The sequence below is a fragment of the Nycticebus coucang genome, chromosome 6, assembly GCF_027406575.1.
Source record: "Nycticebus coucang isolate mNycCou1 chromosome 6, mNycCou1.pri, whole genome shotgun sequence".
Lineage (NCBI taxonomy): Eukaryota > Metazoa > Chordata > Mammalia > Primates > Lorisidae > Nycticebus > Nycticebus coucang.
This window is the reverse complement of record NC_069785.1, coordinates 85763030-85778415: the sequence shown is the minus strand read 5'-3', so window position 1 is coordinate 85778415 and position 15386 is coordinate 85763030. Positions and strand designations below refer to the sequence as shown.

At 39.5% G+C, this 15386-nt stretch overlaps 2 pseudogenes; both read left to right on the top strand.

The window, feature by feature from the left end:
- Positions 1-761: 761 nt before the first annotated feature.
- LOC128589133 (succinyl-CoA:3-ketoacid coenzyme A transferase 1, mitochondrial-like) lies at positions 762-2846 on the top strand (annotated as a pseudogene).
- A 4480-nt stretch (positions 2847-7326) lies between these two features.
- Positions 7327-8157, top strand: LOC128588764 (CAP-Gly domain-containing linker protein 1-like; annotated as a pseudogene).
- The last annotated feature ends 7229 nt before the right edge of the window (positions 8158-15386 follow it).

Sequence of the window (15386 nt, the reverse complement as noted above, 5' to 3'; positions counted from 1 at the left end):
TCTAATTCCATGAACAAGGACATTGATATTTTTATAGGGATTGCTTTGAACATGTAAATTCCTTCAGGCAGTGTGTTCACTTTAACTACTATAGAACCTTTGTAAGTTGACCAGCCAAGGGACTATAGAAAACTGGGCAGCATATAGAGATGGTCAGCATAAGGCACTTGGCCTACTGTACCAGTATGTCCATGTGGTACATGTCCAGTCTATAAAAATTAGGTCAACTTGAGAATTGAAAATGCTGCACTGGCATGGGAAGAAAAGCATGCTCCCTCCTCAGCTCACACATTCACAGCACAATGGCTTGGAAAAGTAGCAAGCCCCTCAGGACACCCCCACCCCATCCCTGGAGGACACTAAACCCCAGGCCAAGGATCATTGCTGACCTAGTGGAAGATGGCCATTTGCACCCCATCAAAGCTGAAAGGCTGGCCTAGGGGCTGCAGGGCCAAGGGCACTTCAGCACAGCTGCCTCAAACACATCAAGATCCAGGAGAGTAACCGGCCACTATGAGGCCATGAACCTTTGCAACCATCCCACACTGTGACAAGAGCCTCCACTCCCCAGTGAGGACCCCTCCCAGCCTCACTTATTTATAAACCAGCAGCAGGCAGTGTGTGGCTGGCCCTTTGTACGGGCAGCCTCAAGGATGTTACTGGATGCACATTCAAGCACCTGGTAGGCGGTTCCTTCCCAGTGACTTGGCGGCAACCTGGGCCAGGCACACTGACATACTCAGACGTGCTCCAGCTCACAGATGGCTGCCTTAAAACTACTCCCCTGTGGGCTGTGGTTCTGTGCCTCTTCCCATGCCTCTGGAGTGCCTGGTCCCAGGAACGTGTTTGCAATTTTTCTACCAGAACTCCAGTGGAAGCTGTAAAACACAAACCCAATGGTGCAACAGTTCTGATTGGTGGTTTTGGTCTGTGTGGAATTCCAGAGAACCTTACTGGAGTAAAAGGACTAGCTGCAGTTAGCAACCATGCAAAGGTTGACAACTTTGGACTTCGATACAAGCAGATAAAATGTATGGTCTACTCCAGTGGGGAGAAAACGCAGAATTGGAATGACAGTACTTATCTGGTGAATTAGAAGTAGAGCTGACACCTCAGGGTGCACTTGCAGGGAAGATTCCTGCAGGTGGGGCTGGGGTTTCTGTATTTAACACCAGCACAAAGTATGGGATCCTGGTATAAGAAGGAGGATTCCAATCAAATACAAAAAAGATTTCAGCATCATCACTGCCAGCAGGTCAAGAGAGGTGAGGGAGTTCAGTGGTCAGTGCTTTACTGTGGAGGAAGCAATTACAGGGGCTTTAGCTTTGGTGAAAGCCTGGAAGGCAGAATGAGCAGGAAATGTAATTTTCAGGAAAATCAGGAGGAATTTCAATTTTCCAATGAGCAAAGCTGCAGCAATAACAGTGGTAGAGGTTGGAGAAATTGTGGATATTGGCACATTTGCTCCAGAAGACATTCATATTCCTCAGATTTAGGTATCTCACCTTATAAAGGGAAAAAACAATGAGAAAATAATTGAGTGTTTATCAATTCACAAAGATGTAAATGGAAAAGCCAAATTTGGGAAACCTGGAGATGATTTAAGGGAACGTATCATCGAGTGGGCAGCTCTTGAGTTTGAGGATGGCATGGTCCATATCCAATACAACACGAAGCCAATGAAGATCTAATCAATGCAGGCAGGGAAACAGCTGTTATTCTTTTTTTATTTGTTTATTTTTACATAATATACATGTGTTTATTAGGTTTCCATTTTTTTCCCTTCACAAAATTAAAAAGGCTTAAAATTTAATAACAATAACAATGTTTAAGATAAGGACTAGAAACAAAAACCTCGTAAAGAATGAATGAACATAAATACATTCAGAAAAGAAATCAGACAATTGCTACATCAAAATATTAAGCAATAATGATAATAATGCAAAGAAAGTAACATTCACATTGTCGGATAAGAGTATGTCTATAATAGAATGCTTTGACTCAGATTCAGGATGGAATCATTAGTTAATTTATTATTTTTTTTAAGTCTCAAAAAATAGACAACTGATATTTATAAATAAAAGTAAAAGATAATTTCGAAAAACAGATCATGCCAAATCTTCTAGATGATAGAAAAAGAAAAAATACTTCAAGATCATTCTACTTGATCTGTGTACACCTGATATTAAAATTGGAGAAAATAGGGCGGCGCCTGTGGCTCAGCGGGTAGGGCGCAGGCCCCATATGCCGAGGGTGGCGGGTTCAAACCCGGCCCCGGCCAAACTGCAACAAAAAAATAGCCGGGCGTTGTGGCGGGCGCCTGTAGTCCCACCTACTTGGGAGGCTGAGTCAAGAGATTCGCCTAAGCCCAAGGATTTGGAGGTTGCTGTGAGCTGTGTGACGCCACGGCACTCTACCGAGGGTGATAAGGTGAGACTCTTTCTCTACAAAAAAAAATAAATAAAATTGGAGAAAATATATTATTATAAGGGGGAAATTACAAACATATGTCACTTATCAATGAGGATGCAATATCCTAAACAGCATATTAACATGTCTTTTATCTCCAGCCATGAATCATTTGCAATGATTAGAGGGGGAAATGTCAATCTAACAATGATAGGAACAATGCAGGTTTCCAGATAAAGTGACCTGGCTAACTGGACAATTTCTGGGAAGATGATAAAAGGAATGGTGGTGCTATGGATTTAGCATCCAGTGCCAATACCAAAGTGGTGGTCACCAAAGAGCATTCAGAAAAAGAAAATGTACATAAAAACATGAAGAAATGTACCTTACCACTGACTGGAAAGCAGTGTGTCAACTGCATTATTACTGAAAAGTAATATCACCCAGGTTATCTGTGAATCCATCAAACAATCCAAGAATGCAAGTTCATCGGTCCCAGTGATGTCTTGTTCCTGGAGGAAAGCATCAATCAACTGAAGACCATAATTATTTTAAGGCTTAAATCTGGATTCACACACAAGCTGTGTTCCATGAGGACAAGAAGAAAGGGCTAACTCTGGGCTCTAGGAAGGCCTGACGGGAAGACACACAGAAGAGCACCAGGTATGACTTTTTCACTTTCAGCAAAACTCTTGCAGTGAAACAGATCACAAACTGAAATGTGGACACCTGTCCCAGGCTGGATGTTTTTCATTTTAAACCCTTTGTATTTAAGGTTTCAACTGCTCCAGGCAGCCTAGAGGAAGAAGGCTAAAAACTAGAAAGGTTTACTGTATACTAACGAGCAGTACCTGATTAGTTTTCTTCTAATATTTCAGGCTTTATGCAGCCATTTAAAATTTATTCTCTTAAAAGTACTCGACAGAGGTGGGCAGGAAGATGGCCCACTAGAGGCAAGTTTCCCCAGAGGCTCCTGACCAGAAGGGGAGATTCTGGACAGATTTGGCCTCTGAAACTGAAAGAGGGGAGCTGAGATAGGAAAAAAAATAGACAAGCACACATGATACCAGCTGTGTAAACCTGTGATTCCAAGAAAGAGGTGCTAATGAACAAATTCCAGGTAGAAAGCCTGTTACCAGGAGAAAAAGAGTCTCCTCCCCAAAGCAGGAGGCATGCTGCATTGTTTTCTCTGCAAGTGAGAAGGGGACAAAAGACCTCTCATTTTACCCCCTGAGTGAGAGTGAGAGCTGCTAAATACTGGGCCTCTTCCTCCTCCAGAGTGGCCCCCCCATAAGCCTAGGCATTATCCTGCTCAGCATGAAAATAAATACTCTTCCTGCAATTCTGAACTTTCATTCCAAGCTTTCCCCCTTGTCTGGCAGTCTGAAGGTCTACCTCCTGCAGAGCTCAGAGTGTGTGGCCATTCCCATGGTGGTCTGGGCATTCATTATATGGATAGAAGCTGGGAAACAGTGACTTCAGTAGAGGCAGAGAGGAATGGGAAGAGAGGGACATTTGGGAAAAGAAATGCATGCGACATTGCACTGAGGGCAGTAGCACTAACCTCTTTTCAGACTTTAAGGGTGGAGCCACTGATTCTGGTGCAGAGGTACTGACCCCTGTTAAGACAGAGCCATTACTACCTAATTGGGACTTTATTTATTTTAAATTTTCCCCTTCTTTATTTTTATTAAATCATAACTGTATACATTAATGCATTAATGGGATATAATGTGCTGATTTTATATACAATTTAGAATCCTTACATAAAACTTGTTAACAAAGCCTTCACTTCACTTAATTATTGTGGTAAGACATTTGTACTCTACACTTAATGGGTTTGATATGTACCCTTGCAATATGCATGATAGACGAGGTCTCACTGTTTTACCCTCCCACCCTCCAACCACCCTTTCCCTTCCCCTCCTTCATCCTGGGCTATATTTCTGTATTGTCTTTCATATGAAAATGTGCGTGATTATAAATTGGTTTCATAATAGTACTGAGTACATTGGATACTTTTTTTTTACATTCTTGAGATACTTTACTAAGAAGAATATGTTCCAGCTCCATCCATGTAAACATAAAAGGGGTAAAGTCTCCATCTTTTTAAAGGCTGCATAATATTCCAGGATATACAGATACCACAATTTATTAATCCATTCAAAGGCACTTGAGCTTCTTCCATGAGTTGCCAATTATGAATTGAGCCACAATAAACAATCTGATGCAAATATCTTTGTTGTAAAATTACTTTTAGTCTTTTGGATATATACCTAGTAGAGGAACTGCAGGATGGAATTGCAGGTCTCCTTTTAGTTCCTTAAGTGTTCTCCAAACTTCTTTCCAAAAGTAACATATTAGCCTCCATTCCCACCAGCAATGCAGAAGTGTTCCCTTCTTTCCACATCCACACTAACGTGTAGTTTGTTGATTTTGCGATGCGGGCTACTCTTACTGGAGTTAGATGATATCTCAAAGGGGTTTTGATTTTCATTTCTCTGATGATTAAAGATGATGAGCAGATTTTCATGTGTCCGTAGGTCACATGCTTGTCTTCTTCAGAGAAGCTTCTGTTCAATTCTCTTGCCCACAATGAAATGGGATAACTTGTTCTTTTCTTCTTAATAATTTTAAGTTCTTTGTGGATTCTGGTTATTAAGCCTTTGTCAGAAAAATAACCTGCAAATATCTTCTCTCATTCTGAGGGCTGTCTGCTTGCTTTACTTGCTGTGTTCATAGCTGTGCAGAAGCTCAGAGATCAAACTTTCACTCTTCACAGATAATATGATTTTATACCTGGAAAACCCCAGGGACTCAACTGCAAAACTCTTAGAAGTGATCAAGGAATATAACAGTGTCTCAGGATACAAAAACCATGCTCACAAATCAGTAGCTTTTATATATACCAGTAATAGTCAAGCTGAAAAAAACAGTCAAGGACTCTATTCCTTTTACAGTAGTGCCAAAGATGAAATATTTGGGAATTCATAACAAAGGATGTGAAAGATCTCTATAAAGAGAACTATGAAACTCTGAGAAAAGAACTAACTGAAGACATTAACAAATGGAAAAACATACCCCATGCTCATGGCTTGGAAGAATCAACTTTGTTAAAATGTACATTTTATCCAAAGCAATATGCAAATTTAATGCAATCCCTGTTAAAGCACCACTTTCATACGTTAAAGATCTGGAAAAATAGTACCTAATTTTATATGGAATCAGAAAAAAAATCTAATAGCCAAGACACTATTCAGAAATAAAAACAAATCAGGAGGAATCATGCTATCATATTTCAGACTATACTATAAATCTATAGTGATCAAAACAGCATAGTACTGGCACAAAAATGGAGAGGTAGCTATATAGAACAGAATAGAGAACCAAGAAATGAACCCAGATACTATTGTTATTTGATCTTTGATAAGCTTATCAAAAATTTAAATTGGGGCAAAGATTCCCTATTTAACAAATGGTGCTGGTAATTGGCTGGCAACATGTAGAAGACTGAAACTGGATCCACACCTTTCACCATTAACAAAAATTGAATCTTACTAGGTAAAAGATTTTTTTTTTTTTACCATAACCGTTTATTAAAGTAGATACAGAACACTTCTTTTCTCAAATTTCAATACTGTTTTACATGTTTTCTGTTTGTGAAACAACTCCTATTATGTTTATAACCCCAAATTTCAATTGTTAACAGATTAACTTAATATTCACTTGTCAAACACAGTTGATAATCTTCAGGGGAAAATACATCAAAAGCATATATACAATTATAGAAGTTCTTACTATACATGTAGCATGGAAGATGCATTTTATTACTTTTTACATATTCTAAAAGACATTCAAATGAAGATAAATAGATTCAAACTGGCTGACAGACTGTTCTGTTGGTTGAGGTCCTTCATTTTATTTTTTGTGATAAGAAAATCCAAAATTATTAACATTGAATTTCTCATCATACATTCATCTAAAAACAGTTAAACTTGTAAAGGAAGATTATAGATTAACTGGTTAATTTAGGTTTTTTATACTGGCTTATTATTAAATTAATTTATTGCTGGGGATATCTGCTAGAGAAGGAAAAATGTATTGGAGAAACTTCTTCCAGTTATTAGAATTTGGTAAAGAAACAAAATGAAAACAAAAGGAAAAAATAATTGCAAAGCCTTATGATGCTATTTTTTGGACTAGTCTTTTATGTTCAGATGATCGTTTTAAGTGTTTTCATTTTCATAAAGGTAAATACCTGAAAAGAAAGACACATTGTATATGGTTTTTCCCAAAATATAGCTTTTAAAAATATATATATATATATATCTATAAGCTAAAATTATGCAAAACCAATAAACAAAACACAGTATAGAAAGCGGAGGCAGCATATAGATTATAAAATGTCCCCACAGCAGTTGGGGGCTTCCCCCTCCCTTTACCTGTTTCATGATTTTATAATCACACCTAAGTATTATCAAGCCTGAAATAAAGGCACTACTGATAACAGGTAGTGCAAAAAAGCTCGGATATTTCTTTGAATAAAATACTTTTAAATGAGTAGATTAAAATGCAAAATGGCACATTTTTTCAACTCATTCCAGTGTCAAAGCTTAACCAAAAACCTAAATATACAAATGCAGTCTGGAAACATTTTAGTGCAAATATGAAAAGTAACGGCATAATTTAGTTACTTTAAATAAGGTATTGTATGGGTAGGGATTTTTTTTTATGAGGGACAAAGAATGTAATGGCATCTGGTGCAATGTCTTCAAACTTAAGAAAAGAAAATAAGAGGTGAAAACTCACCTACTAATTACTTAATTTATCAATCTAACTTATAAGGGGAGACTAAAGTGTGATTTGTGAAGAACAAAATATTTTCTTAGATTTGTTGATGGCAGCAAAAAATAACATATGAGTTCTCCTGAAGTCTGTACACAGAAGTCAGCATTGCAAGAAGAGAACATTAAACTTGCCGAGGAGCTGGGGAGAAGCAGAGACGAAGTCACAAGTCATCGAAAGCTGGAAGAGGAAAGATCTGTGTTCAATAATCAGTTGTTAGAAATGAAAAAAAGAGAATCCAAGTACATAAAAGATGCAGATGAAGAAAAAGCCTCCTTGCAAAAATCCATCAGTATAACTAGTGCCTTACTCACAGAAAAGGATGCAGAGCTGGAAAAACTGAGAAATGAGGTCACAGTGCTCAGGAGAGAAAACGCCTCTGCCAAGTCCTTGCATTCAGTTGTTCAGTCTCTAGAGCCCGATAAGGTGAAGCTTGAGCTCAAGGTAAAGAACTTGGAGCTTCAACTCAAAGAAAACAAGAGGCAGCTCAACAGCTCCTCAGGTAATACTGATACTCAGGCAGAAGAGGATGAAAGAGCCCAGGAGAGTCAGATTGATTTCCTAAATTCAGTAATAGTGGACCTTCAAAGGAAGAATCAAGATCTCAAGATGAAGGTAGAGATGATGTCAGAAGCAGCCCTCAATGGGAATGGGGATGAGCTCAACAATTATGACAGTGATGACCAGGAGAAACAGTCTAAGAAGAAGTCTTGCCTCTTCTGTGACATTTGTGACTGCTTTGAGCTGCATGACACAGAGGATTGTCCTACCCAGACACAGATGTCTGATGACCCTCCCCACTCTACATACCATGGCAGTCAGAGTGAGGAACGCCCGTACTGTGAGATCTGAGAGATGTTTGGCCACTGGGCAGCCAACTGCAATGACCACAAGACCTTCTGATGAAGCCTCAAGTCAAGAACTTGGCTTTTTCAGGCGTGTTAGTGTTTAAGCAATTTAACACCAGCATTGTGTGTACAGACTTCAGGAGAACACATATGTTAATTTTTGATGCCATCAACAAATCTAGGTAAAAGATTTAAACGTAAGACATCACACTATAAAGATACTTTGAGAGAGTGCAGGGCAAACCCTTGAAGAAATTCACCTGGCAGTATCCTTTATGAGGGGACCCCTCCAGGCAATTGAAGCAACACCAAAAATACATTACTTGGATATTATCAAAGTAAAAACCTTCAGATTGGAAGTTTAATGGGTGGGGGTGCTGACCGTGATTTGGACATTCAAGGGTGAAGCCACTGACTCCTGGTTGGGACTTTTGCCTGTGGGAGTGTGGACTCTCAAAGGGTGCAGTCATTGATGCCTGGTTTGGACTTTAAAGGGCTGGGCACTGACACCATGTTTGGACTTTGAAGGGTAAATGAACTGATTTCCAGTTCAGACTTACAAGGCTGGAGGTGCTGATGCCTTAGTCCTAACTATGGCTAGTGATCTTTTCAGAATTGGTCATACACAGGAGGGGGCAGTCTCCATCCTCTTGTGTATGTTGGCTGTAAATGTCTGTGGATTTCTACTATCTAGGAATTAAGAGACCCTTTGATCTCTCCCTACCAGGCAGTGATTGTACTGTCCAGGTCAATCTGTTGAGAACTCTAGACATGGGCTGTCCACCTGGGGTCTCTCTGAGGTTGAGCTGTGGTTGTTTTGAAGTGGGAAAGAACTGAATATCCTTCACCATCTGTCACTTATCAAAGGAAAAGTGACAATGTGTCTGGGTTCCTTTATAGATACTCTATGCTAGTCCATATATCTACATCTCTGTTTTTCTGCCAGTACCACGCTGTTTTAATCACGATAGACTTGGAGTATAACCTAAAATTTGGCAACGTGATGCCTCCAGATTTCTTTTTATTTCTAAGAATTTTATTTACTAATAGGGTTTTTCTGGTTCCATATGAATTGACGTACTATTTTTTCAAGATCTTAAAGGTCTGACATTGGTGCTTTGATGGGTATTGCATTGAATCTATAGATTTCTTTGGGTATTATGGAAATTTTAACAATGTTGATTCTTCCCAGCCATGGGCATGGTATGTTCTTCCATTTATTAACATCTTCGGCTAGTTCTTTTCTCAAGGTTTCATAGTTCTCTTTACAGATATGTTTCACATCTTTTGCTAGATATATTTCCAAGTATTTCATCTTCTTTGGCACTACTGGAAAAGGAATAGAGTCCTTGACCATATTTTTGGCTTGACTATTGTAGGTATATATAAAAGCTACTAATTCACAGGTATTGATTTTGTATCCCGAGACACTGCTATATCCCTTGATCACTTCTAAGTGCTTCATATTTAGTCCCTGGGGTTTTCCAGGTATAAGATTATCTGAAAAAGTGAGAGTTTGACCTCTTCTGTCCTTATTTGAATAACCTTGATCCCCTTCTCTTGCCTGATTGAGAAGTCTAGGACTTCTAGTACTGTGTTGAATAACAGTGGTGACAGTGGGCATCCTTGTCTAGTTCCAGATATGAGTGGAAATGTTTTCAATTTTACTCCATTCAATATACTATTGGCTTTGCATTTGCTGTAGATGTCCTCTATCAGTGTAAGATATAGCCCCTCTAAGCCTATTTCTTAAGTATGCTAATCATGAAACGATATTATCAAAATCCTTTTCTGTATCAATGGATAGAATTATATGGTTTTTGATTTTATTTATATGGCATATTATAATTATAGGTTTATATATGTTGAGCTAAACTGGTAACCCTAGAATAAAACCAACTTGAACGTAGTGTATAACTTTTTAAATATGTTGTTGAATTCTTTTTTATAGGATCTTATTGAATATTTTTGCATCAATATTTATTAATGGTATTATTCTATAATTATCTTTCTTTGTTGGGCCATTTCCTGGTTTGGGAATCAGGGTGGTATTTGCTTCATAGAATGTGTTGGGGAAGATTCCTTCCTTAACTTTGTTTTAGAAAATATCATGTAATGTAGGTACTAGTTCGTCTTTGAAGATTTGGTAGAATTCTGATGTGAAATCATCTGGTCCCAGGATTTTATTTTTTTGGAGAGTCTATATACTTGCTGCTATTTCAGTGCAGAATAGAGGTCTATTTGAAATCTCTAATTCTTTCTGGTTGAATTTAGGAAGGTGGCGTACTTCCAGGTATTGGTCCATTTCCTCCACATTTTCATATTTCTGAGAATAGAGTTTTATTACAGTAATCATTGAAGATTTTTTTTTTGAATTTCTGTGTTATCTGTTGTTATTTCCTTTTTTGTTTCTGATAGAAGTTATTATAGATTTTACTTTTCTGTTTATTGGTTAGTCTAGCCAGAGATTTATTGATTTTATTCACCTTTCCAAAGAACCAAATTTTTGTTTTGCTGAACTACTGAATGATTCTTTTGTTTTCAATTTTATTTAATTCTGCTTTAATTTTGGTTATTTCTTTTCATATGGTGGGTTTGTAATTAGATTGTTCTTCTTTTTCCAGTTTCTTGAGATGTCCTAATAAGTTGCTGACTTGCTCCCTTTCTGTTTTCTTGATGAAGGTATCTAATACTATGTATTTCCCTCTAAGGACTGCCTTTGCAGTATCCCACAGTTTCTGTCTTCATTATTATTTTGATCGCCAAATCTGATGATTTCTTTCTTAATCTCATATTTAATCCAGCTATCATTCTTTCCATGACTTTGCTTGAGTATGAAGATTTCTGCTACTGTTGAGTTCAATTTTTATTCTGTCATCACAGTCCAAGAAAGACAAGGAATCATTTCTATTCTTTTGAATTTGATACAATTAGACTTGTGTCCTAAGATATGATCAACTTTGGAGGATGATCCATGGGATGAAGAGAAGAATGTGTATTCAGTTTTATTAACATGAAATGTTCTGTAAATTTTCCCCAGGGTGAAGTTTAAATACATTGTTTCCTTCGTTAGTTTCTTCGTGGAGGGTCTATCCAGAACCGCCAAAGGGGTGTTAAAATCTCCAACTATTATACTGCAGGAAGATATCAAATTAGTCATGTCAGTTAGTCTTTCCTTTGTAAATTGAGGAGCATTCAGGTAGGGTGTATAAATGTTAATTATTGAAATCTCTTCACAGTGAGTGTTTCCCTTGACAAATATGTAGTATCTTCCTTATTTTTTCTTATTTTAGTTGGCTTAAATCAAATTATATCTGCAAATAAGATGGCAACTCCTGCTTTTCTGATTTTCATTTGCCTGTAAATGAATGACCCATTCTTTCATCCTGAGTCTTTCTTTCTTCTTTGAGATAAGATTAGTCTCCTGTAGGCTACAGACATATGGTCTGAGTTTTTTGTTTGTTTGTTTTTTATCCAGTCACCCAACCTGTGTTTCTTGGAGGAGAATTTAAGCCATTCACATTATGGAAGAATTGATAGGTATAGTAGTGTATTGGCTGTCATGTTTTTCAAAGGTCCTGTGTATATTTTTAATTATTTAACTGTTGCAGGAATACAAGACCCAATGAAGAGAAAGAGCAACCAAACACCACGTTTATAAGAGGAAGGGCTTTATTCACCAGCCGGGAGCTTACGGCATAGAAGAATTCCAAATGGCCATGCTCCCCAACTGTCTTGGTCTTTCCCTTTTTATTGACAGTCAAAAAGTTCCACCCCACAGGTACCCTTCTCACCGGCCAGTTTGAATCAAGCAGGAGATGACATTCCCGCCCCTACAGAACTACAGGATTTCACAGAACTTGGAAATTTCCAAGTTTCAGGAAGTTAAGTTTACAAATACCCAAGAGCTGAGTCACCGTGGAGAGGACCCTGCATGTGTATACTTGTGGTCTCCTTGAGAAAACCTGTTCTTCTAGATCTCACCCTTCTCGGGTATCATCTCTCATTCCCCCTTTTTGAGACTCCAATATATTTTAATTTGGGGTCTCAATATCAGCTTGTTTCTGCAGGTGCAAATATTAATTACTTTTCAGCACTGAGATTTTAGGGACTGTGACTCTTGGTGGGTTCTCTACTCAGGCCTTAATAGTACCATGGTGGTGCGCTAATATACATATGAGTTTTTACTTTTCCCTGTGACATTTCCCCCCTTTACCCAAAGTTCAAAGTCCAATTAAGATAAGTCCCTCAAGGCGTTTCCTCAGGCTTCAGCCATGCATTGAGCAGCCAGCTCCCAGTATGTGCCTGGAGCAGGGCATGTCGATTGTCGCAGGGTATGTCTATTGTCTTAAAAGTTACCTTTACTTTCCAAGGGTCAGGGAAGCCCTATTCAGCCAGCTGTGATGACTCTAGATGAGGATTGTTTCCATCTTCACTGCTGTGCATGTGGTCAGAATGATGGTGTAAAGTCCTTTCTACCTTGGTTTCAGGGGGACCAAGTTCTGATTCCAGACCTATACTTGGTCCCCTTGATCTTCCAGAGAGAAAAGATGTAAAGACGCAAATGACTAAACAGAACACAGTTAATTACCCCGGTGGAGATTTTCCTTGTTACTCTTTATAGGGTTTTTGTCTATTCAGTTCAGTCTTTCCAAGCTCTTTTAGGAGTTCCAGATTAATTGCAGAAAATTGACAGAGGCCTCTTTGAACAACACCAGTGGCAAGGCCTGCCAGTTAAGCTTTGCTTCCTGACAGAGTTTACCAATTTCTGCTTTTATGGTACTGTTTATGCACTTTACCCAGTCTAAGCTTTGAGGCCTATTAATTATTCAAAGTTTTAGCTTATTATTTGTCCTAGTTCTGTTATGAAGGCTAGCCCATTGTCAAATTTAAAACAGTGGCTACCTAAACCATGGGACGATTTCTCTGGGAAATATTTTTACTACTTTAGGAGTCCTTTTTATCCTGATGGGGAAGGCTTTTACTTATTCCAAGTCTGATAGACCATCACCAGCCAGTACTTGTTCCCTCTAAACCTGGTCATTTCAGTAAAGTCTACCTGGAAGTCCTTGAAGGGCATTGCTCCATACGAATGGATCTCTGGGGGTACCGCTGGTTCTTGGCACGAATTGAACTGACTGCCGGTGACACACTGTAGACTGACAGTTTTGGCCAGGGCTGCCAGGTGGGAGATGTAGAAGTATTGGCCAAGCAACTTCATCAAATATTCCTGTCACCACGGTGGCTCCTAGAATCTAGGGGACTGCTACTCATTCGTCTGGCATCTTTATTCATCCTCCCTCTGCTTCCTGATTCCCCTCTGCTGCTAACCATTTCTTCTCCTCCCAGGAGTAGATAGGGGTGATCACAGGGACCCATGGGATGAGGGGAGCCACTCGTGACACCTGTTACATCTGGGAGGCAGCCCTCTTTGACTCAGTGTCAGCTCTGGTGCTCCCCTTAGTGATGGTGGAAGCATCTCTTTGAAGTTCACGACAGTGCATAACTGCCACTTTCCGAGGTTTCCATACTGCCTCTAGCAACTGAAGTTATCTCCTGCTGATACTTAATGTCTTTTTTTCCCCCAGAATTTAATAGTCCCTTCTCCTTTTACAATGTCCTGCATACTTGGAGAGTCAAAAAAGTATACTTAGAGTCTGTGTAAATATTTATACTTTTTTCTTGGCTTAACTCTAAGGCTTGGGTCAAGGCAATTAACTCAGCCTTCTGAGCAGATGTCCCTTGAAGTAGAGGCTTAGCCTCCACAGTCTCTGTTAAGGTAACCACTGCATACTCAGCCCGCCACTCACCTTGCGCTGTCACGTAACTACTTCCATCTACATACAAGTCCCAGTCTGCATCTGTCCAAGGCTGGTCACACAAGTCAGTTCTTCTAGAGTACACATTATCTATAACTTCTGTACAGTCATGCTCAGTCTCTCTTCCACTGACTGGAAGGAGCGTGGCTTGGTTTAGAGTGTTGCATTAGAGAGCCAAAAGTGTCCCTCAGTGTCCACTAAATTGACCACAGAGTGCGGTACTTTCACTCTGAGATTGTGCCCTAGGGTCAGCGTATGAGCTTCTTGCACAAGGAGAGCAGTAGCAGCTAGAGCCTGTAAATAGGGTGGCAACCTTTTGCCACTCTATCCAACTGCTTAGAGAGGTAGGCTACAGGCCTTGGCAAGGACCTAAATAGCTGGGTTAATATACCCACAGCCATTTTATCACTCTCTGAGACATACAGAGTAAAAGGCTTGGCCAAGTTTGGCAGTCTCAATGCAGGTACAGCCATCAGCCTCATCTTTAGCTGGGAGAAGGCATGTTCCTCTTTTCCTCCCCACTCCAAGGGCACTCTCTCTCCTTTAGTTGCCTCATACAAGGGCTTAGCTAAAACGGCAAAGTTAGGGATCCAAAGACAATGGAAGCCAACCGGGCCTAAGCATTTTTAAATCTGCTTTTGGCTCATGGGGTTGAGGAGGTAATTAATGACCCGCCTCCATTTCATGCCTAGATACCTCTACCCCTGCTGGATAGTAAATCTTCGATAATGTACTGGCTGCTGGCAAATCTGGGCCTTCTGTTTGGATAATTTATAGCCACATACCTCTAGATGTCATAAAAGACAGTCCATGCCTTGGGCACAGGCCTCCTGGGTAGAATGTCCTGAAAGGAGGTCATCGACATATTGGAACAGCACACATTCTAATTCCTCAGCCTGGAATTTCTGGAGGTCACAAGCCAGCCCTTCTCCAAAAATTGTGGGTGTTTTGAACCCCTGTGGCAACCTGGTCAATGTGTACTGTTTCCATGTCTGGTCTCTCCCACTGGAAAACAAACAGTCTCAGGCTTCCCAGAGCCAGCCTTATACTGAAGAAGGGTTCTTTTAAGTTCATACAAGAGGGCCACTTGGCTTCTGCTGGCAGCAGATTCAGCAGAGTAGGATGCAGTGTTTACACTTACACCATTTACTGGGAAATTCTAGATAACATTTAATACTGCACAAGTTTTCCAGTGTAGCCAAAAGGTGACCTTTGTGGAGTCTTAAGGCTTCAGAGTAAATATAACTACTGCATGTAATTCTATACTCTTTGGCCAGTCTCTTAGTCCCATTTAACAGATCAATTTAGTAAAACAGTTAGGTCTCATTTTATGAGTTGACAGTACAGACAAGGCTGGGATCTAAATACAGGTGGACCACAGCCTCTTTTTTCCTCCTTTTAAACTATTTTTATCTCTCCAATTTCTCTTTTTACTAAAGGCAAATTATAGTAGAACTAACTTATT